General features: G+C 46.8%; 1 protein-coding gene across 1 annotated transcript in view; it reads left to right on the forward strand.

Moving 5' to 3' along the window:
• The first annotated feature begins 1,880 nt into the window (after positions 1–1,880).
• Positions 1,881–24,497, forward strand: part of LARS2 (leucyl-tRNA synthetase 2, mitochondrial) — a 195,581-nt gene continuing 172,964 nt past the window's right edge. Inside the window, exons 1-2 of the mRNA XM_045049135.1 lie at positions 1,881–3,040; positions 9,875–9,965. The gene's annotated coding sequence lies outside the window, so the exon portion shown is untranslated. The remainder of the gene's footprint in view (positions 3,041–9,874; positions 9,966–24,497) is intronic.

Genomic DNA, 24,497 nt, shown 5'->3' on the forward strand with positions numbered 1-24,497 from the left:
TAAATAAATAGATAAATTTCGTACAGCATTGAAGCACAATGTGAGAGTGGATGTTGATCGAAGTGAGAGTGCACACTTGACCCGGTTCTCTTCACAAGTAACATGACCACGAACGATACGGAAAGACCGAGAGACTGCACGGGTCAGAAATTAAGGAGACGCTTGTGACGAAATGTGCCGTAACAGACGTCTCCCGGTTATGTAAGATGTTGACAACGGAAGGACCCAGACGGCGGGCATACGAAAATTTTTTGTACTACCTTAGCGACTCTTACACAATTCTAAAACTATTTGAAAACATTTTTTTTTTTTTTTTTTAAAGAGAAAGCATGGCGTGGTGGACTGTGTTCCTAAAAACGGTTCCAACAACAGTTTGGTTCCATGTGCTGGTCTAAAAGTTTGCCGCTTCCTCAACGAGAGGTGGAGTCTGTGTCTTTCCTTTGAATGGGGAGAGATTACTTAACTTCTCTGTGCCTCACTCAGTCGCCTCTGTAAGACAGGAGAAACACTAACGTTGTTTCAGTGTGACGTGACACGGGCCAGACACTCAGACAGTGCTTGGAAATGTCGGATGCCATTGTTGTTGCAGGGCACAAGTTAGGAACCCTGTCATCACAGTGGGACGCAAGGTCAGAGCTCAACTGGCAACCAGAGTAACTTGATATTGGATCTCTGGAGTTCCTTCAACTCCTGCTTCTGGGGACAATCCTTCCTGGGGGGTAGAGCTAAGTCTGGAGGTGGGTTGTGGTGGGGAGGGGGTAGAGAAGACAAGTGCAGATTCCAGGAGTGGACAGTAATGGGTCGTGCATTTGTTCAAGGAAGGAGGAACTCCTTTATGGGGGCGGTGTCAGGAGGGGGTGAGCTTGCACCTTGAAGGTCGGTTGAAGGTGCACTTGTGCAGACAGGCAGGGACGGGTGGCAGAGGTGGCACCAGGGCGTCATCAGGCGTGTTCTCATGATCTGCCTGAAAACAGACGGGGGGATGTGCTGATGAGCTCCAGGAGAGACGGTCAGAAAAGGAAGTTGGGGCCAGACCTTGAATGACATGATCAGGACTTGGGACCAAGACTCTCCTTTGCTTAGAAGGACCAGGCAAAGAATTAGTCACCAGATCATCTGGCCCCCACTCAGCTTCCTTGTCAATTCCCACCCCCATCTGGTCTCCCTATTTCTGTTCTCTTTTCTCCCAACCAGCCCACCCATGGTCAGACCTAACTTCCCGAAACGTGGCTTCCACTTAAGGTGTTCCACGGAACAGAGTCTGTACTGACGACCGTGTAAGCCTTTAGCTGCCAAAGGTCGTAACTGCTGAGTAGAGCGAGGGAGAGAGCTTGCTTGAGAAAGGAGCTGACACAGAGCTGGCAATGAAAGGGTTGAGAGAAAGATCCAGCCCTCCCCAAAGATACCATTCCATCCCCTTGATGGAGCGGGCTCAAATCTCCCCTTCAACTTTTCCGTTCATAGAAGTCAATACATTCCTTAAAAAAAAAAAAAGTCTTTAAAAAATATTTATTTATTTGGGGCGGGGGGATAGGAGAAGCAGAGAGAGAGGTGGGAGAGAGAGAATCCCAGGCAGGCGTGAAGCTGTCAGCACAGAGCCCGGCCCGGGGCTCGAACCCACAAACCATGAGGTCATGACCTGAGCCAGAGCCAGAAGCTCAAGCGACCTAGCCACCCAGGCGCCCTGGAGGGTAACTCGTTTTAAATCCAGGCTCGTTCTAAGTCATCTGGCGCCGTGTCCCTGACCAATGATTGGCTCAGGAGCGGTCATGTGACCACGTTCCTCCAATGAGATGTGAGAGGGGAGGTCTCTGGGAGGAGCCTTTGGGAATGAGGCTGCAGGAGAGGTAGGCCGTGTCTCTCTTGCCCCTGAGATGGCTTGGGCTGTGACACCTGAAATGGCTGCGTGGTCACAAGGTGCCACTACGCAGTGTGGCCAGCAGAGAAGAAACCTGGGCCTCTGACGACACCGAACGCGGACTGTCTCTTGCTTGAGGGTCACCCTCTTTTGCCTCTTGGTCCCTGAAGGAACAAATGACAAACGGGTTTCAGTTGGGGTTTTCAGCTACTTGCAACCTTGATCTTGCAGAGACTGCAGGAGGCCAACCCACCGCCATCTTATTTTACTGAGGGAAGAAAGAAGGCCCAGAGGGACAGCCATGTGTCCAGGTTTCAAAGCTAAGTCATGGCAGTGTGACTCAGGAGACCGGCCATCACTTCTAACACAGCCCTCCTCCTGTCATACCGCAGCTTCTAGAATCTTCAGCCTTGCCCTGCCCCGGCCAGCCCAGAGCCTTCTCTGTAGTCAGATGTGTCTATGGAAGCTCACCTGGTTGGAATCCAACAGGCAACATTCCATCTAATTAAGCAACTGTAAGCGGGAAGGCTGTATCTCCGGAGCCTATCTGTGTTTTGTGATGAGTCTTTATAAACCCTCGCTGGCTGTTGTGACGGGTGCCGGGGAGGTTGCTGAGACCTCGGTAAACAGGGTCCTGCTGGGCCACAGTGGGGGCTGTGGCAGTGTCTGTTTATAGAATCCAAAGTCTGCATTTGGATAATTACCTCCATGTAATTGTCAGATTAATGTCACCTGGGCCAGAAGGTCTGCGTTTTGATACTTAAGGAAAGAAAAAACAAAACCCTTTGGAGATGCCCAACGGCTGTGAACTTGAAACAGCCTGACTCCTAAAAATTGGGGAACCAGCGGCTGGGTGAGGCCAGAGCACAGCCAGCAGGGTGCTGAACAAGCAGGCTTGTGAATGAGGCAGAGGGGAGGCCGACAGAGAACATGTTGATTTTCCTGCTTTCCCCACCCACCCCCACAGCCCCAAACACATGCACAAAAGTGTGCAAGTCCTCTGAGAAGCCGGCAGCAGTGGGCTTCTGATCTGGCCCCCTCTGTCATGGGCAAAGTGCACGCTGGAAAATTCAGGAAGAAGAAAGCTGGGAAAAAGCTGCGTCTGAAAAGAAAGCGATTTCCTTCTCGAACACCCGAGCCGTCGCTCTTGTTACCCAAGGACTGTAATTCTGCCGCACGGAGGTAAATATCCTTCCCTCGAAGGGCTCCCCCAAAAAACCAAGGCTGGCAAGAGAGGTGCTGACTGCCCCTTACCCACCGCCCAGCCAGACAGAGAGTGATGCTGATCTGTGCGTGGGGGGCTCCCCCAGCAGGTGCTCCAGGGCGGCATCTCCGTCCAGGTGTCAAGGTCGTTTGGAGGGGGTGAGGTCCTCAGGCAGATGCTCTGCGGACAGGTGTGGGGGGGGGGGGGCTGTGTATCTTTATGGCCGCTGAGAGGCTGTGAGGGGTGAGTGGTGAGTGTTTGTGGGGAGGAGACAGAGAGTGGATCAGTCCTGTCCACAAGAGGGATTGTGTGTGTGTGTGTGTGTGTGTGTGTGTGTGTGCATGGGCATGAGCACATGCGTTCTCGAACACAAGACTCTGCAGGGATTTATGGGTCCCTGATTTATGGGTCCCTGGTGCTGCGGGAGGGAGCACTAGACCAGGAGTCTAGAGTCATGCTCCTAGAAATATAATGTGAGCTAAACACCTAGCTTATAATTTCCTCGTGGCCACTTTAGAAAAGAATGAAATTAATTTCAAGAATATATTTTATTTAACTCCGCCTGTCCCAAATATTATCATTTCAACATACGGTCAATGTAAAAATACATAAACAAGGGACGCCTGGGTGGCTCAGTCAGTTAAGTATCCGACTTCGGCTCAGGTCATGATCTCACAGTTCGTGGGTTCAAGCCCTGCCTCGGGCTCCGTGCTGACAGCTCGGAGCCTGGAGCCAGCTTCAGATTCTGTGTCTCCCTCTCTCTTTCTCTGCCCCTCCCCACTCATGGTCTATCTCTCAAAAATAAATAAACGTTAACAAAAAATTTTTAAAAATGTGTATATATATGTGTGTGTGTATATACATATGTATACATGTGTTGTGTATATATATATGTGTGTGTATATATATATGTGTGTGTGTGTGTATATATATATAAATGCGATCCTTTACATATATATGTGTATATATATATGTGTGTGTATATATATATATATATGTATATATATATATACAAATGCGATCCTTTACATTCTTTCTTTTAACAAAGTCTTCGAAACCTGGTGTGTGTTTTACGCTCTCAGCGGCATCTCAGCTTGGGCCAGTCACACATCTAGTGTTCAATAGTCACATGTGGCTCGTGGTTACCATACTGACCGGTGTGGGTTTAGAGACTCGAACTTGATTCCCTGCTTGCTTTCGTTCCAGCTCTGTAGCCCCGAGAAAATTACCTGTGTGGAGCCTCAGTGTTGTCATTGGTATAATGATATTAACAATAGTCCATCTCATGGCAGTTGCTTGGTTAGTGTCTTGTGTGTTGCTGGGGACCCAAGGGGCCAAGTCAGTGCTGCTGGACTGGCTGGTACAGTGGGGTGTTGGAGCCAGCTCATTCTGGTTTCCGAGAGTGCCTTGTTAAATACTCAGGAATTTCATAAATACTCAGGAGTTTCTCGAAATCAGCCAGGCTAAAAAAACATTTACACCATGGAAATGGGTGAATGCTTCCACATCAGTCCCTGCCCCTCCAGGGTGGATTGTTAAATGTGTGCACCCGCTGAACTTGGGTATATTTGCATGTGATTGAAGCGGTGAGTGTGGACCAGAGGCCGCTTCCCGGGCTGTTTTCCCCTTGCCGAGTCCTCATCGATCTCCACTGAGGTGCCCCCGGCTGTGTGAGCCCTTTTCCCACTGCGAGAGGCAGCACCGAGCTGCAGCTGAGTCGGCGGAGTCTGGAGTGAACCCTGGGTCCACTCTTCGCTCATCTTGTAACTGTGGGCAGGGTATTTAGCCTTTCTGTGTGTGCCTAAGTTTCCTCATCTGTAAAAATAATACAAGCTGAATTTCATAATGCGTGTGATTGCCGAATCCCTAGGTAGCACACCTGAAACGAATTTAATAGTATATGTCAACTACAATTAAAAAAGAAAAATAATAGCATCCGAGAAATAGGTTGCTCCTGTTGAGGGGTAAATACCATCCATGGAAAGTGAGAGAAAAGCGCCTGGTACATAGTAAGTGCTCTAAGACGGTGCCAATGAGTATCGGCGGATTCTAACTCTTGGTCGCTTCCGGCATTCCGGAAGGGGCGGGGCTTATGGCAGGTGGCGGCATCCGGAGGACGCGCTGGTGAGATGGTGGGGCCAGTTTGGGCCTGGGGCGGTCTTTCCTTCCCTCCCATCCTCTCTCTTTCTCATCCTGCCGCAAGAATTGACCACCTACTGTGTGTGTGTTCAATGGCGAGGGGATGAGCCCACAAAGCTGAGCAAAGGCTGATCCCTGGCCCTGTCCTCTTGGAGCTTACAAAAGCTCTTCGGGGGCTTCAATGATTTTTAACAGTGTAAGGGGGTCCCGAGAACAAGAAGTTTGAGAACTGCCGCGCTAGGGTATAATGGACAGGCCATTAACGTGGAGGCCAGAGGGCTTGACCCAGGTTCTAGCTCTGTGACATATTATTGGGTTTCTAATCCGTGGCCTCGCTTCTTTCTCTGTACAACAGGAGCGATAATGTGGATCACTGTCCCGGCCACCTCCAGGGCTATACAGCCTTTGTGATGCACATGGAATTTCATTCTTGCTCTTCTCACCAAAAGTGACATATTTTCCGTATTGATTAATGGTTCTTATATATATTTTTAATGTTCATTTATTTTTGAGAGAGAGAAAGAGAGAGAAAATGAGTGGGGAAGGGGCAGAGAGAGAGGGAGACATAGAATCCGAAGCAGGCTCCAGGCTCTCAGCTGTCAGCACAGAGCCTGATGCAGGGCTCGAACTCACGAACGGCGAGGTCATGACCTGAGCAGAAGTCGGACGCTTAACCTACTGAGCCCCCCCCCCCCCGGGACGCCCCTAGTTCTTATCATTTTTAATGGCTGCTTGTTAGTTCTCCAAGTAGATGAAAATAAGCACATTTTGAAGATAGCGAATTTCTATACATTGTGGTACTTGCAAAATAGTGACAAGCCAGCCCACCAAGGTGACCTGTGAAGTGTCACTTTATACCTTCGTGGCTTGGAAGAAGGGGCCACTTAACTCAAGTGGGTAGTGGGGAGGGTGTTGCTCTCTTTACCAAACACTTCCACTCCTATTTCAAGTACTTTTGGAAAACATGGGTGATTGGAAGTCAGGTGAAAAAAAAAACCCCTACTGACTTCAGGGTTCTTATTCAAAATCTATTCCTTTTCTTCCTCCCCGGTGGCAATATTTTTAGGATTGCTGGGGAACTCTGGATAAAGATGGGTTTAGGACTCCATTTGTCTCTTCACACTGATTCACTCAACAAATATTTATTGAGCAACTGCTACATGTCAGGTATGGCAGAAGGCTATTGGGATCCAGAGAAAAAAGGAACATCTTTGTTCTCAGGGCATCGAGGTGATGCAGGTGTATGAACAACCAAATATCATCAGTGCTGTGGTGGTAAGCGTGGGACATAGGAAGGAAAGTGGAGGTCTGACATTCACTCATTCACTGATTGTATTAGCTATCTATTGCTGGGTAACAAATTGCCCCAATAGTTGACTATCTAAAACAACAATGATTATTATTACAAAGTTTTGGTAGGTCAGGAAATCAGAAGCAGTTTGGCTAGGTGGTTTTGGCTTGAGGTCTCTCAGGATGTTGATGTCAGGATGTCAGCCAGAACTTAGTCACCTGAAGCCTTGACTGGAACTCAAGGATCTGTTTCCAAAATGGCCCTCCTCACATGGCTGTTGGCAAGAGGTGTCCGTTTCTCACTATTGAACCTGGACTGCTCCAGTGTCCATGACTTTGGCAGCTGGCTGCCCCAGAGCAAGTGATCCTAGAAAAGGAGGTTGAGGCCACAATATCTTTTATGATCGAACCCTAGAAATCATAGACCATCTCTTCCACCATATTATATTGGTACCAAAGCATAGGAGGGGACTACCTGAGGGGTAAATAACAGGAAGGGAGATCATTGGGAGCCACCTTGGAGGCTAGCTGCCACATTGGTTCATTGAATCCTGCAACTGCCATTTATTAAACACCTTCCAGGAGTGATACTCTGCTCGGGACTGGGGATACCAACATGGTTTCAATTATATTCAGGGACTGAGTCTGCTCAGTTTTGTATCTCTGGTGCCTGGAACACAGAACGTCTCATTAAAGGCTCATTTGTTCGTCAGAAGGAAGCAAAATGTAGGAGTTGGACCTCCAGAGCCCATCTGTTTAGGTTCAAATCTAGCCTCTTCCTTCCAGCTCTGATTCTTTTCTGATAAATCTTGTTTAGCCGGAGTTGGTTTCTGTTGCCTGCAGCTAAGAATCCTAACTGATACACTTGGTTTTTCTGCTAATCGCCTTTGACTAGCTCAGAATCCAATCCAGAATCCCCATGTTGCATTTAGTTTTTGTTTCCTTAACCTCCTTTAATCTGGGAGAGGTTCTCAGTCTTGCCTTGTCTTTTATGACCTTGGCACTTCTGAAGAGTACTGGTCAAGCATTTTTGTAGAATGTCCCTCAATTTGCGTTTGTCTGAGGTTTTCTTGTGATTAGGTTGAGGTGATGCCTTTTGGACAAGAATACCAGAAGTGACATTGTGAATGCTATCAGGGATGCGTGATATCAACATGTCATTACTGGTATTGTTGACGTTGATCCCTTGGTTAAGGTGATGGGTGTCTGCTTGATTTCTATTTTCCCCTTTGTATTGAATAATTATCTTGAGTCTATGGAAATATCCATTTCTCATTCATTGGCCCACAGATTTTAGCAGCCATTGATGATACTTTCGGACAACAGTTATTGCTGTGCTGTTTGCCTCTTGGTTTCCCGTTTCTGTCATTCCTTCTACATTTATTAATTGAAATTCTGCTCTGAAGTAGAACTGTCCCTTCCTATTTATTTATTCAGATATTTACTTAATCAGTGTGGACTTGTGGATGTTTTCTTTTTTCCTATGGGTTATAATCCATTACTATGATTATTCGTTGCTCAAATTATCTCAGATTTGGCCATTGGGAACTCTTTGTTTTAAAAAAAATTTTTTTAATGTTTATTTATTTTTGAGAGAGAGAGCAAGAGAGACAGAATGCAATTAGGGGAGGGGCAGACAGAGAGGGAGACACAGAATCCAAAGCATATTCCAGGCTCTGAGCTGTCAGCACAGAGCCCAACACGGGGCTCGAACTCACAAACCGGGAGATTATGACCTGAGCCGAAATCAGATGCTCAACTGACTGAGCCACCCAGGTGCCCCAGGAATTATTTGTTTTTTAGAAGTTTATTTATTTGTTTTGAGAGAGAGAGAGAAAAAGGGAGAGAGAGCATGAGCAGGGGAGGGGCAATGAGAGAGGGAGAGACAGAATCCCAAATTGGCTCCTTGCTGACAGCACAGAGCCCAATGCAGGGCTTGATCTCGCAAACCATGAGATCATGATCTGGGCTGAAATCAAGAGTTGGATGTTCAATTGACTGAGCCACCCATGACGCTCTGGCCATTGGGAGCTCTTAAGTTGGTTCTTATATATATGGGATAATTTTTAAAAATCTCTATTTTTTATTATAAAAGTAATACATGCCTGGGTGGAGGGCACATGGGACCTTTCTGTACTATTTTTGCAATGCCCTATAAATCTATAATTATTTCAAAAAGAAAGTTAAAAATAGTAATATATGCTCATTGTAAAAAAAAAAGTTCAGGAAGTACAGAAAAATATAAAAATCGTTATCTCATCCCTTAGACATAATCTCTGTCTGTATTCTCTTTTTTTTCTCTCCAGACTTTTTCCTTATCATTTTAAATGGTATCATAACACAATTATGGCAACTCTGAGACCAACATGTTCGTTTTGTAATGGAGAAAATACAGGCCAGGAAGCGGGAATTAATAAAACAGTAACACTACCAGCCCTGACTTCTGTGTCTGCCACCTGCTCCCAGGCCCTCCTGGTGCTCTGCCTCATCTAATTGCTGCCCCTGGGTGGGGTAGGGTGAGCAATACTGATCAGACAGGGTATCAGAGGGTCTCGATCTATGAAATCAGGGAGAAAAAGGTATCAATACTGGTTCGTAGAAACAGAAGGAGGTAAAGCCAATAAATTCAGGAGAGTGCACACAGGTCAGGCCGACTCTGCAGAGAGAGGAGGGGGGAGAGAGAGAGAGAGAGAGAGAGAGAGACAGAAAGAGAGGTGGGGGAGAGACAGAGATTATTACAGGGAGAGAAAAAAAGGAGAAAAACAGAAAACGTCGAATTTTTACATTCTTGCTACTAGGAGACCAGGCAGCCAAGAACTCAGTGGGTGTTTAACCAAACAGACTTAAGGTTTAGGTCAAGGATGGACTTCCCACCTCCACTCCGGGTTGCCCTGACAACCTCCTCCTTCTGGTATTGACATTATTGCGAGAAAGAAGGAAAAAATAGGCAGATGAAGTCATTAGAGGCGGAACCAACTGTGATCTGGCTTGCTTCATCATGCAGGCAGGTCCAGGGGGAGCCCAGGAGAGGCACAGGGCTCTTGGGCTGGGGCTGCAGACAGGGGCATGGCAATGGTGGACTTGAGCCTGTGGGCTGGACACTGAGGCTTCTCTGAAATTCTGGTGAAGCTGGTCAGTGTAAATTAAATCCCAGTGGTTGTGTATCCTCATTGTCTCTCCTGCTCTTGGAACTAGTCAAGGATGCTTAGAAGAAAACCTATGACCCCAACTTGGGAAATGGCCACCATTCCCTCTTCCAGATGGCCTCAGTTACCACATCCACCTGGACCTTAGAGCCCTCTCTTTGTTTCCAGCGCCCAAGAAGGTTGGGACCATCAGAGGGATGGTCCTAACCAGTAGTTACTACTCTCTTCTCTTTCCAGAGAGGGAACCCGAGGCTGAGACAGTCACTTGCCGAAAATCACCAAGCTAAGAAGTGTTCAGGAATTCAAACCCAGATCTGATCAAGTCAAGGTATGTGCTTGGTAATTACCTCACCCTGTGGTACAGAGCAGTGGTTCTCACACTGGAGCTTGTGGAAGGAATCCCCGACAGGGCTTGTTAAAGCACAGGGTGCTGGGCCCCCACCCCCGTTTCTGATTTGGTAGATGTGGGGTATGGCTGGACAATTTGCAGTTCTCATAAATTTCCAGATGGTGTTGATGCTCGTGATCTGGGGACCGCATTTTGAGACGTGCTTACATAAAGCAAACCATTTAGCCCTTGAACCTCAAATACAGTCTTTATAGAATAAAGAGGACTAGATTTGCAGTCTTTGATTGTGTTCTCAGGTCTCTGTGTGTTTCCAGAGGTGCTTTAGCCAGGGGGCAGGGGTAAGAGGATTGAGGGAGTTTATTATTTATTTATTTATTTATTTATTTATTTATTTATTTATTATTTTACATTTTATTTATTTTTGAAAGGGGGCGGGAGAGAGAGAGAGAGAGAGAGAGAGAGAGAGAGAGAGAGAGAGAGAGAGAGAGAGAGAGAGAGAATGAGTGGGGGAGGGGCAGAGAGAGAGGGAGACACAGAATCAGAAGGAAGCTCCAGGCTCGGAGCTGTCAGCACAGAGCCTGACCCGGGGCTCGAACTCATGAACAGCGAGATCGTGACCTGAGCTAAAGTCCGATGCTTAACCGACTGAGCCACCCAGGTGCACCAAGGGAGTTTAAATCATGGAGAGTTCGGGACCCCCATCCTTCCTTCAAGTAGCTCCCTCATACCTCTTCACATATTAGGGTTCTGTGTGAAATTTTATTAGAAAAGGGGTTCCTGTGATGAAACGCAAAGAGTTTATCAGCTTCTGAACTAAAAAAGATGTCAAAATGCCATTTGTTCCTATTATCTATTGCTGTGGTTTAAAACAACAATTTTTTTAATATATGATTCTGTGGGTGAGGAATCTGGGCAGACCTATTCCTCGGGGTGCCCACGAGGGTTACTCAGTGCCATACATCTGGTGTCCCGGCTGATCTGGAGGGCCCAAGATGGCGTCATTCACATGTCTGGAGCCTCATTGGGGGTGGCTGGAAGGCTGGGCTCAGTAGTCACTACAGACTGGAACATCTATCTATCTGTGGCTGCTCTAGCATTGGGGTCTCACTCAGGGGTGTTGGACTTCACAATGGCTTAGGGCCCAGAGCGAGTGTTCCAAGAGGCAGAAAGCAGAAAGCACCAGTCTCTTTAAGGCCCAGGCCTAGCAGCCACCATGGCATTGTTTTGCCATCTTCTGTTTACCAACAAGGTCAACGGAGCTCCCCAGCCCCAGATTCCCAGGGAGGGGACATCCACCCCACTTCCCCATGGGTGGAATGTTTTGTCGCTATCTTTGAACTGGACCTGACAAGCCTCATCCACACTTGAACGTTATTTGGCTGATGAGACCCTGGTCCTTGCGCCAGGTGTGGTAAAGGGATGTGAGTTGCAGGGGTGAAGGTATTTTGCATGGGGAAAAAATGATAATTGGAGGGTGGAGTTTAACATGTCCTAGAACGCCTGCTTTCGAAGTCAGTCATCTTGCTGGAGGGAGAAGATGGGCTTCCAGCCTCACGGAGAAGCCCGTGGAGAGAGAAACCCGGTCCCCCATCTCCACCCCAACAGCCCAGCCGAGCTCCCAGCCCACAGCCAGCACTGACTCGCCGATGTGTGAATGAGTCATCTAGGAAGGTTTGGTTCCTCCAGCCCCAGGCGAGCTCCTTAGCCGACACCATATGGAGTGACACGACACCAAATCGGGCACTGTGTTGGTTAATGTTATGTGTCAACTTGGTTGGGTCATGGTGCCCAGGTATTTGGTCAGACGTTATTCTGGATGTTTCTGTGAAAGTGCTTTATGGTTGAAATCAACAATTAAATCAATGGACTTTCACTAAAGCAGATTCACCTCCGTGATGTGGGTGGGTCTCATCCAATCAGTTGAAGGCCTTTATAGAACAAAGACTGACCTCCCTGAGTGAGAAGGACTTCTGCCAACAGACAGCCTTTGGACTCAAACTGCATCTCAGCTCCATGGAACACCAGTGTTTGATGAATATTAATAAGTCCTCCGCAATTAAAATAATGGTTCCATGGTCAATAAGTTTTGGGGAAACCCTTTGCCAAATGATGCTGTAAGGTCTCTGCATCGTAGAACTTCTCATAATTTGGCATGGATCTTTCTCTGTATAGCACCTCTGTAGCCTGGGGGGAGGCTGATGTGGGCTTGTTGTGAGCTTTCTGACAGCAAATCTTTATTCTGTTTTGAAAGTGGGTCACCCTGGTCAGTTTCCCCTTCTTTCAGAGGGTCTCATTTATGGGAGAAAAAGGGGGTCTTCTCGGGTGAAGGGAAAGCGATGTGTTGCTTTGTTCTCTTCCATCAGAGTGGCACTGTGGGCCCATGAGGGAAGACTTCCCAGTGTGAGAGCTGCTGCCCCAGTTCAGCCCTCCCCCAGCTCCTTAGGCCTGCCCCTTCTGCAAAGGAGTTTGGACCACTCCGTTAGATATTCTAGAGCAGAACCAATGAATTATTTACTGTTGTCAAAGGATGCTAATGAGATGCTAATGAATACATTTGTGTAATTTCAAGGCAATTCCTGGAGACTTCTTTCCACTCAGGGCTACTGGCTCTGCCCCCTACTGGCCTTGGGAGGTAGGAGTTGGCAAAAGAGTCCAGGAACTGAAGACTTCCCAGGCAGCTAGCTGTTCCTGACCATGGAGGCCAGAGGACTTCAGAAATTGCTTTTCTTGCCCTGCATCTTCCTAGATGTAGTTTTGAGGATGTGAAGAATGGACATCCAGAAGATTGTTTTACAACCACACAAGCAGGACAAGCACTCAAATCACTTCCTCCAGGATGTCTTCCCTGATCTATCTCTATTTCCTGTACTCTCCTTCCTCTCCAGGCTGAAGGATATGTCCATCCTCTATGTGTTCCATACTCCCTATTCTTTTTTTTTAAGATTTTATTTTTAAGTAATCTCTATACCCAACATGGGGCTTGAACTCACAACTCCGAGATCAAGAATTGCACGCTCCATCGACTGAGCCAGCCAGGCACCCCCTTAGTCCCCATTCTTACTGCCATCACAGATTAAGGGGAAGGGGGAGGGTTCAATAGTCTGTCTCCACCATTACCCCTGAGCTCTTGAGAATGTGCATTTAGTGTCTTTAAAAATTTTTTTTTAATGTTTATTTTTGAGAGAGAGAGAGACAGAGAGAGCACGAGCAGGGGAGGCGCAGAGAGAGAGGGAGACACAGAATCTGAAGCAGGGTCCAGGCTCTGAGCTGTCAGCACAGAGCCCAACGTGGGGCTCATACCCACGAACCATGAGCTCATGACCTGAGCTGAAGTTGGACACTTAACTGACAGAGCCACCCAGGCTCCCAGTGTCTTTTTCTCTCCTTATCTGCAGGACAGAAGATGGTGCTTGGTATGTACAAGCTGTTCAGGCATTGATGGGTTGAATTGAATTGTTCATGTGTGGTTAGTTCGATTCAGAAGGAAACTTGGTTATTTTGAGAGGGATTTGTCTTTGCCTTCGGATCTGCTAAGCAAATTTAACATGTAAGCAAGACTCAGGTGGAGAGCTGTTAAACATTCTTTAAAAAATCTTTCCCAAGCACTTTGGCAACCTCCGTTTGATGAACAGCTGGCTAATTTCATGTAATTTAAATGTATTTATAAGTAAGTCCAATAGGACCAATTTCTATCTGGCAAAATCTATTAGCTTGTCTCTTACGGTATGGCCTTAGAAGCCATTTGTTTTCATTTCATTTCATTTCACTTCTTTCCTCCCTCCCTCCCCTCTCCCTTCCTTTCTTCTTCTTAAGGTATTATTATGCAAGCTTCCCACTCTTTCAGGTGGACTTTTGCTCCCAAATTTGACAGAATAAGCAAGTATTGGGAAGCGTATCAGTGGCCATGTTTCCTGTCTTTACTTCTGTATCGCTCTGATGTTATAACTGACTGTGTTACACCAGAGATATCAGTTAGCTCTTGGTACTCACAGGGCAGGCCATGGGCTGACAGCATCAGCATCTCCCGGGAGCCTGCTAGAAATGCAACATCTCAGGCCCACCCCAAACTTTCTGATCCCTGGGTGATCCATACGCACATACATGTTTGACAAGCAGAGGTTCAACTAACCCTATCTCATACCTTCTGGATGATGTGCGGACTGAGCCAGGGGGAAAGTATTGAAAATATACTTCTTTGCGATTTGTCAGCACTAAGCAGCCTACACCTTTACTGGATCTACACACTGGCCACGTTGCCTTGCCTGCCCCGCCCTGAGCTCCTGGGAGGGGCAGCCTCACATACAGTACTAAGGGCTGCCATTACATTGTGCCAACGGCTTTCCGTGCATTCCCTCGTTCAGTCCTTACAACAGATCTGTGAGGAAGGTGCCACACACCTGTCCCCCTTGACAGATGAAAAAGCTGGAGATTAGAGAGGTGAAATGGTTTGCTTTTGGCCACCCAGCTTGGTGCAGTACCAGGCCAGTAACAAGGATCCTGTAATTGAGAGCTCTTAGCATCCTCCTCCTCTTTCTGGGGCCAGGGTGGTCAAGATTTAAACAGCTACAGAACGGTCCAGTTGGCTGATAAACCACATCTTGGTGGTCATCCTGTCTTTTCAACCCTTTGTGCCCAAGAGAACGGCATTTCCCTACCTGAGGCTGAGGGCCAGGGATAATAAATATCTCGTTGCCTGTCGCATCCCAAGACCACTCACTCTTCCTCTTCCACATTCTTCTCCTTCTCATCCTTCTCCTCAGTCTTCTCCTCCTCTTCCTCCTTCTGGTCTTCTCTGCTTCTCCTCTTCCTTCTGTGCCTCTTGTCAAGCACTTGAACATGGCTGAGCTTCTCTTTCTTTCCCCCTGCCCTCCTTTCACCCTGGGCTCCAGGTAGAGAATTCAGATGCTGTTGCTGCTGCTGGTGATGGCGATGGTGATGCTCATTGACGATGATCATGGTGATGGTGTGGTGATGGGTGGCCGATGGTGATGTTGATGCTGATGGTAATGGTGATGCTGATGGGCGATGGATGATGGTGCCGATGGTGCTGCTTATGGTGGTGGTGATTTTGTTGTTGTTGTTTTGCCAAACGGGATTTTCAGTCCCTCATCTCCCTTTATCATTCTTATCTTCCACCCTGCTAGGAGAGAGGTCGTTCAGTAGAAGAACATGAAACTCTGCCACAAAAGGCAGTCAGTCTTAGGGAGAGAAAGGGTGGTTTGTCGTGTAGATTTAGAAACTCTGTGGGTGGGTGGAGGGTCACGAAGGGTAAAAAAAGTCTACACGGAATGAGGAGGGAGGAGAGAGGGTGCTCGAAAGGAGGGACTCTAGGTGCTTCTCAGACACATATTCTGCTTGGTCTAGAAGGTGACTAGTAGAAAAAGGATAGATATGTTTGCCACCCTCTCTACTTGGGGTGTGTTTGTCAGCAGCCATTGGGAAGCCACTTTCAGATGAAGGACCTGTCAACGAATCCTGCTAGCCACTACGGGACATTGAGGGGCAACTGCATTGTTGTTACCATTAATATCAGCCCACCAGTTCCCGGGCTCCCTGCGTGTGCGCGACACTTAATTCTTTACGTACAAGATCTCTACACCCCGTAAATTGGGCAGAGTGGGAAACTGAGGCCTATGCTGTCTCTTATTTGTCTGCTGTGTAACTCGGGCTGTAAAACACTAAGCTGGACCTTAGGGAGGAACACACAACTTGTGTTCTCTGTATATAAAACTATACTGCTGATCAACGATCAGAGGAGTATGATTGTTGGCTCAGTTAATTTATTGTCTACTTGGGAGGGAAAGACATAGGCACATAAATTCAAGGGCTAGTTAATTGTACAAGAATGCAAGAGATGCCAAAAGATGGTATGACTAAAGGCCAAATTGAAGCCAGAGGTGTAGGTGCTATAAGAGCTTATTAACATTTATTGATTAAAATTGCAGAAACCACCAGAAAATGGGCAAGATACATTTCATGCATTTGCAAATAAATCCATGTCCCCTATAGCCCACTCTTAGATCAGAAATAACAAATTCGAGTATATTCCAGGCAAATTAAATTCAATACAGATCTTCCTGGACTTACCATGGGGTTATATCTCAAGAAACCCATCACATGTTGAAAATGTTGTAAGTCGACAAATGCATTTATTTATTTTTTAAAATATTTTTCAATGTTTATTTTTTTTAATTTTTTTTAATGTTTATTTATTTTTGAGACAGAGAGAGACAGAGCATGAACGGGGGAGGGGCAGAGAGAGAGGGAGACACAGAATCGGAAACAGGCTCCAGGCTCTGAGCCATCAGCCCAGAGCCTGATGCGGGGCTCGAACTCACGAACCGTGAGATTGTGACCTGAGCTGAAGTCGGACGCTCAACCGACTGAGCCACCCAAGCGCCCCGAATGTTTATTTATTTTTGAGAGAGCGCACAAAAGCACAAGTAGAGGAGGGGCAGGGAGAGAGAGACACACAGAATGTGAAGCAGGCTCCAGGCTCTGCACGGGGCTCCAACTCACGATCCGTGAGATCATGACCTGAGCCGAAGTCGGACGCTTGACCAACTGAGCCACCCGGGCGCCCCAAGTCAGAAATGCACGTAGTACACCTAACCCACTGAACATCACAGCTTAGGCTGGCCGAGTTTAAACATGCTCAGAACACTTACATGAGCCTACAGCCTACTTGATAATATAGTGCTAAATAGCTCATGTGATTTATTGAATACTGTCCCGAAAGTGAAAAACGGGAAGGTTGTAGGGGTGCAGGATGGTTGTCAGTGTGGTGGTTGTTCACCCTCATGACCTCGGGGCTGACTGGGAGCTGTGGTCACTGCACCTGCCCGGCATCCTGTGAGAGGACCAGACTGCATAGCACTAGCCCGGGAAAATATCAACATTCAAAATTCAAAGTACACTTTCTACTGAATGCATGTCGCTTTCTCACCATTGTCAAGTCAAAAAATCCTAAGTAGAACCATCGTATGTCAGGGACCATCTGTACTGTTTTATACATTCAGTATTTCTTCAAATAGGATTATCTTTTTCTAGAAGCAATCACAAGGCCTAAGAAGATTTGCAGCCACGGAAAGGATTCTTTGTCTCCCCTGTAATGAACAGATTAAAAACTTAATCCCAAGGTCCGCTTCTGTGTCCAAGTATAATTGTGGCGTGAGTCACTCCAAATGGGTTTTCTCATGAACACACAAGCACTATTATAAATGGCACTTTTTTGATGGGGGGAAACCCCACATTTAAAATTTTTTTTTTCAACGTTTATTTATTTTTGGGACAGAGAGAGACAGAGCATGAACGGGGGAGGGGCAGAGAGAGAGGGAGACACAGAATCGGAAACAGGCTCCAGGCTCCGGGCCATCAGCCCAGAGCCCGACGCAGGGCTCGAACTCCCGGACCGCGAGATCGTGACCTGGCTGAAGTCGGCCGCTTAACCGACTGCGCCACCCAGGCGCCCCATGGGAAACCCCACATTTAAAAAGTCAACAAAAGAGGTCACTTTCAGCAGACTCTGTACCCTGGAAGGGATGACCAAAATGGGTGCTTTTTAATATCAAGCACCTAGGAAAATGTTGATTTTACTCCAGGCTCCTCAAGGTCAAGACTGCTTTGTGGCAACCTTCAGAAAGACATCGGATCTTAGTTTCCTAGTTTCTCAGTTTCTTAGTTCCTGACCTCTCTGACGCTGGTTCTGGAAAGGTTATCATGAGTTCTTTGGCCCCTCAATGCTGCGTTTGACTTTCATTCAGCTCAGCAAGAACTGTTAAAGAATTATCCATGACACTTGTTAAAATGATGAGGGGGGCTTTGGTGAGAGATGTAGGGACCGCTGCAATGGGGTTTTGCAGTACAGATGGGGGACTAGGCTCAGCTGTGACTATAACAAGGAAAAGTGGGAATTTAGAGCCAAGGACGAGGGTGTGAGGGGTCAGTGGATGAGCTGAGATATAATCAAGGAAGCCGGCTGGCCTCAGCAGGGCCAAGAAACTAAAACATTTACCCAAAGCCCCATGTGCCAGGCACCAAGGGAGGCATTTTACGTGGGTTGTTGTACTTAATAGTGACACCATCTGGGCAAAGCCAATGCCATTTTTGTTGAAGGCGGGAAAAGCAAGGGTAGGGGATCTGTCCAAGGTCGCACAGCCAGCGAGTGACTACACTACGACTCTACCCGGGATCTGCCTCCTTCCTGAGCTTATTCCTTTGGCAAGGTGTCACTGAGGGTGTGCGCAAGCTTCAGTTCCGGTCCCGGGGTGCCTGGGTGCCTCAGTCGGATAAGCTCCTGACGTCGGTTCAGGTCGCGATCTCACAGTTCACAAGTTCGAGCCCCGCCTTGGGCTCTGTGCTGACAGCTCGGAGCCTGGAGCCTGCTTCGGATTCCGTGTCTCCCTCTCTGCTCCTCCTCCAGTCCTACTCTGTCTCTCTCTCTCTCCAATAAATAAAACAAAAACAATTTTTGTTTTTTTTTAAAGATTCAGTTCCGGTCCTCAAGGAGCTTGCTCTCTGGTGGCAATATCACCGATGCACACGCATCCCATGCCATTTCCTCCTCGCCTGAAGGGGGCCCGTGATAGACAGGAGATCTATTTCTTTCCTGTACCATCTTGGCACTTAGCAGTGTGCATAGACCAACTCCTTACAGTCAATAAAAGTAACAAATGCCACTTGTTGATTGTATATTCTGTCTGGAACTTGGCAAAGCACGTTACATAATAATCTCATTAAAAGATTTTTCATCCTCCGAGCAACCTAACAGGTGGGCACAATAATCCTCATTTTACTGACTGAGCAGCTGAGGCTCAGGGGGGCTGAGGAGCTCGCCCACAATCCTTCATCTTGAAAGCAGCGCAGAGCTGAGCCTCAAAGCCGGGCTGTCTCCGCCCCTGGCACGTGCTCTTGACCACTCACTATGACGTCACAAAGGCCGGGCCGCTCCCATTTGCTCTCCATCTACCGTGGACTCATGTCGTTCACGGCAATTTTGTTCTAAGAAGTCACCCGAGCGCTGTATGGGCCAAGACTGAAGTTTTGCTCCTAAGGAAAATACAGGGTTAGGTTCCTGAAAGCCTCTGGTCCTCGAGTTTTTGTCAGCTGATCAATTTCTCGTGGGTGGGTTTCTGCTTAGTGACACCTTGTTTCATATACGTTGTTGATTCGTTGGCGCTGAACTCACGGCCCACAGCCCTGTAATTCGGGCCGAAGGAAAGCTGCCTCACACACGTACTTTGTCCATGAGACACACATCCCAGCTTTATTGTGCTCGGGGCCACTAGCCAGCACTTTAGCACTTACTGTCCAGAGCCATTGGAGACAGTGAACTCACCAGCGAAGAGCACAAAAATGCAAAAATCATGGCACGTAACATCCTGGGAAAAGGGCCCTCTTTTTTTTTTTTTTTTTTAATTTTTTTTTACATTTATTTATTTTTAAGAAACAGAGTGAGACAAAGCGTGAGTGGGGGAGGGGCAGAGAGCGGACACACAGAATCTGAAGCAGGCTCTGAGCAAGCGGTCAGCACAGAGCCTGATGCGGGGCTCGAACCCACAGACTGTGAGATCATGACCTGAGCCGAAGTCGGACGCTCAACCGACTGAGCCACCCAGGTGCCCCGAAAAGGGCCCTCTTTATAGGACAAGAGCTGAAGCAGGGAGGTAGATTGTCACCTTGTTCCACCCCAGCTGGGAACGTGCATGGGATTGGGAGGGGGCACTCAAATTTTTCACCCCTCTGAGTATGTCTGTGAATAACACAAAAGCACCGTGAGTACTGATTTTGGGGGTTACACATAGATTTTAGGGAGATTTTGTTATTTTTTTCAAGTTTATTTATTTTTGAGAGAGAGAGAGCTAGAGCAGAGAGAGAGAGAGAGAGAGAGAGAGAGAGAGAGAGAGAGAGAATCCCAAGCAGGCTCCACACTGTCAGCACAGAGCCCCATGTGGGGCTCGAACTCACGAACCATGAGATAATGACCTGAGCTGAAGTTGGACGTTCAACCGACTGAGCCACCCAGGCGCCCCTGTACTTGCCAATTAAAAAAAAAAAATTCTTAATGTTTTTATTTATTTTCGAGACAGAGAGAGACGGAGCATGAGCAGGGGAGGGGCAGAGAGAAGGAGACACAGAATCTGAAGCGGGATCCAGGCTCTGAGCTGTCAGCACAGAACCCGACGTGGGGCTGGAACTCACGGGGGTGTGAGATCGTGACCTGAGCTGCAGTCAGATGCTCAACCGAATGAGCCACCCAGGCACCCCATGTACTTGCTAATTTTAAAAGATTGCATTTAAGGAGTGCCTGAGTGGCTCAGTCGGTTGAGTGTCTCACTCTTGATTTGGGCTCAGGTTATGATCTCATGATTTGTGTGATTGAGCCCCATGTCAGGCTCTGCACTGACGGTGTGGAGCCTCCTTGGGATTCTCTCTCTCCCTCTCTCTCTGCCCCTCCTATGCTTGCATGCTCACCCTCTCTCTCTCTCTCTTTCAAAGTAAGTAAATATTTTTTTTTAGAAATTTAAAAAAGATTGCATTGAAAAGACATGTACTGAATACCCACTGTGTGCTGTCCACAGTGGCAGATAGATAAATAGGACATGGTAAAGAGACTATTGCAACGGTCCAGGTGAAAGGGGAGGGGAGCCTCCGCTGGGGGGTTGTGGCGGGCAAAAGCGGAGGGCTGGGGAAATCTACCTGAGGGCAAAGGTAACAAAACCTGGAGACCGATTCCATGTGGAGGGAAGGAGAATGGGCCATGTCCTTGTCAGCTGGGTAGGTGGGTATCGCAGGATACTTTCTGTTACGATAAATAGAAAACCCCAGTTGAATGGGCATGAACAACGAAGGGCCTCCCAGGCTCCTGTGCATGGGAAGTTGAAAGGTGAGCGAGCCTCGGGCAGGGCTGGATCCGGCAGATCCTTCTGTGGCAACAGGACCCGTTACCTCTCCTGCCTCCAGTCTTAGCAGGCTCTCCTTGTGTGCTTCTGGAACGGTTGAGGCAACTCCTAAGGTTTTTATTCCCACACAGCAAGAAAGAGAATCCAGGTTCTAGTGTTCCCAGCAGAAGGCTTCTGTGCTGCCCTCTGAGAACTCTGGCTTAGGTCAAGTGCGCGCCTGAACTGTCTCCATGGTCAGGGGATGGAATGAACAGATTGGATTAAGCCAGACCTCAGACCTGAGGGATGAGAGGTCAAGCCCACAAGACTAAATGGCTCAGAATTGGGGCAAGGGATGGTCTTCTTGAGGGACGTCCAGGAGCCACGATCAGCAAAGAGGGAGGAACAGATGCCGCGGGGAAGTGTAGGTGAGAAGCCTATCTATCTACACCGTAAGTGATTTAATTATCAGGGCTGGAGGATTTTTTTTTTCTTTACCAAAAAACAATCCCTATAGTAGCAAGAATCTTGGGGTTTGCTTTAATCTCCATAATGGATGACTGAAAGCCATTCCCAGAAGACCTGAATCAATGTCTGCCACGTGACAGCTCAGGGAAGAATTTACACGGCTGTCCCAGCGATTTATTTTTGGAAAGGTCACAAAAGCGTGGAAATAAATGTCAAGCCGGAATTATTTATGACTCCTGCACTTCTAGGTCATTTCTAGTAAATTTGCCTTACCTCGTGAGGTAAGATAGAGGAATAGTCTTGTTTTTACACCAGGGGGAAGAAATGGTCAGAGAAATGGAGACTCCCCTTCCTGGAAATTCCTGACACGCAAGCTTTTGTATTAGACAAAGAGAAGGCAGAACAAGGTGGGGAGGGGGGGGGAGCAAGGAAATGAACAGAGGGTACAGAAGGGAGGCTGCGCTGATGGAGCTCAAATCTCTTTATTTAACAAAAGATCTTGATTTTTTTCTGCGTACGAAGTCATAGAAGCTGAACTACGAAGCTCCCTCTGGCTGCTGTAACTGATCACCACAAACTTGGTGGCTTGAACATCAGTTTCACTGGGTCAAAGTCAAGTTGTCAGCAGGGAAGCACTCCCTCTGGAGGTTCTGGGAGAGGATCTGTTTTCATTTTCTTTTTCGTTCTGGTAAAATATTCATAAAACGTACCATTGGAAGCATTTTTAAGTGTCCGGATCCGTGGCATTCAGTTAATTCATGTTGTTATGTAACTATTTACCACCATCCATCCTTCTGGGACTTTTTCATCTTCCCAAACTGAAACTTTGTACCCATTAAATAGAAACTCTGCATTTCCCTACCCTCAGCAGCTGGCAACCGCTACTTTCTGTCTCTATGAATCTTACTACTCTAGGTACCTCATACGGTATCATATCATATATGGAATCATGTAACACTTGTCCTTCTGTGATTTATTTCTTATGTGTCCTTAAGTGGCTTGCTTCATTTAGCGTAATGTCTTCAAAGTTCACACATATTGTAGCAGGTGTCAGAATCTGCTTCCTTTTCCAGGCTGAATAATATTCCACTGTATGTATATATCATATTTTATTTCGTCCATTCGTCACTCGAAAACACTTGGGTTGCTTCCACCTTTTGGCTACTGTGACGAATGCCTCTATGACCATGGATGTACAATGATCTCTTTAAGACCCTGCTTTCAATTCTTTGGGGGTATCTGCCCAGAAACACAGTTGCTGAATCCTATGGGAGAATCTATATTCTATGTTTCAGTGCTCACATCTCCTCTTCTGTCACAAACTTCCCTCTGCCTCTCTCTTATAAGCACACCTGTGATGGCATTTAGGGCTCCCCAGGATAATCCACGATAATCTTTTCATCTCAAGACTCTTAATTTAATCACATCTGCAAAGTCTCTTTGCCATATAAGGTGACATTCCTAGGTTCCGGGGATTAGGACCTAGATATCTTTGGGAGTCATTATTCAGCCTCCCACACAAGCAAATAGAAAATGCAAAAGGAACACAGAAATCTGTCATAAGAAGGAAGGCCCATAGAACCGCCCTGTCCCTAGAGATCATCACAGGAAATAGTTTACGACATATTTTTCTAGATTTCTTTCCATGCGTATACTAACAAATGTATTTCTTTTATTTCCTTTCCTCTTTAAAAAATAAAAAGTGGGGTAACTTTCTACACAGCCCAGCAAGTTGTCTCTTTCATTTAATAATGTATCTTTGCAGCAAGCTCTTTAAGAGCAAAAGGGATTTACTTTCATGTTACTGTCTTCTTTGATGTAAAAATAGCAACTTTCCAGTAAAGCAAATGACTTTTAGAAAAATTCTATTTGAAATAATCTCCTAGAAATGTCAATGTTAACTTTAATTCATAAGAGGAAAGAGAGATTTTGAACCAACATAAGGGTGGAGGCTACTTAGAATTTAGCATTTTGGGTAAATTAGAGAAAGGACACTCTGGTTATATATGGATACAACATGACATACCTGAAGGCTAAATTGCTTTAAGTGTGGCATGTTAATGTGAGAGTCAACGCTTCCATGGTATCCGTTTAAATTAAGTATCTAGTATCAGGGGTAGAGAGATCAGGAGATTTGGATTGGAATCCTGGCTCTGTCGTCAACTGGCTGTGTGGCTTTAGGCAGGCAAGCTGTATCCAATCCCTGGGCCTCAGTGTCCTAATCTTTGGACTGGAAGCTGTCCCAACTCCTAACGACCTTCCATTCTGCAACTTGGGAAGGGCACTATTCTAGCAGGCTAGAGATCCAGGGGTGAATAGCAAACCTTCTACTAACTTGCTTATGACCTTGAGCTAGACTGTCAGTTCTGCAGGGTCTCAGTGGATTCATCTGTAAGATGAGCAGGCTGGTCTAGAGAGTTCTCCAGATCCTTTCTAACTCTCACATTCTAAGGCAGTGAGTCTCAACCTTCAATGTGCCTAAAAATCCCCTGGGGGATCTTGTTAAAATGCAGCAGATTTGGGTGCCACCTGAGATTTGACATTTCTGGCAAGTTCTAAGGCGGGGCTGATGCTAGTCTGGAGACCACACTTTGAATAGCAAAGTATTTGGATTTTGAACTGTCCGGAAACGTTGCTAAAGACTTGGAAATGGGCAGAAGAGATTCCTGTGAATCCCTTGGCTGGAGTGCTGGTCTGGGGGGTGTATATAGGAGTATGTACCTTTGCTGGTCCTCTGTTGCTCACCTCTGTAAGGGAAGTTAAAATGTAGAATTACTATCCATTATGGATAGTAATGGGCTGAATCTTGTTTGAAAGAGGTGCACTTGATTTCAGCCCTGTAGAAAAAGATGGTTCTCAAAACATTACTTTTTTTTTTTTTTTTTGTCCTGTGGGATAACCACCAGTTTTGCGCGATTACCAAACTCATTTCAGTATTCCTGATTGCCCACATCTATACGGTTTTCAAAAATCTCCTTTATGTGGGTTTTACCCTTTTAAAAATCATATTTTAACACCACTGGTCCTTTACAGTTCATTCATGGATTCATCTTTGTAGCAAGAAACACTTGCGGGTGGGGGGTGGGGGAGAGGTTGGGTTGGGGGGTACAGAAAACTCTTCAAGGAAAGTGGTTGGTCAGGAATCCTGCCTTCCTGACTCCCA

The sequence above is a fragment of the Felis catus genome, chromosome A2, assembly GCF_018350175.1.
Source record: "Felis catus isolate Fca126 chromosome A2, F.catus_Fca126_mat1.0, whole genome shotgun sequence".
Taxonomy (NCBI): domain Eukaryota; kingdom Metazoa; phylum Chordata; class Mammalia; order Carnivora; family Felidae; genus Felis; species Felis catus.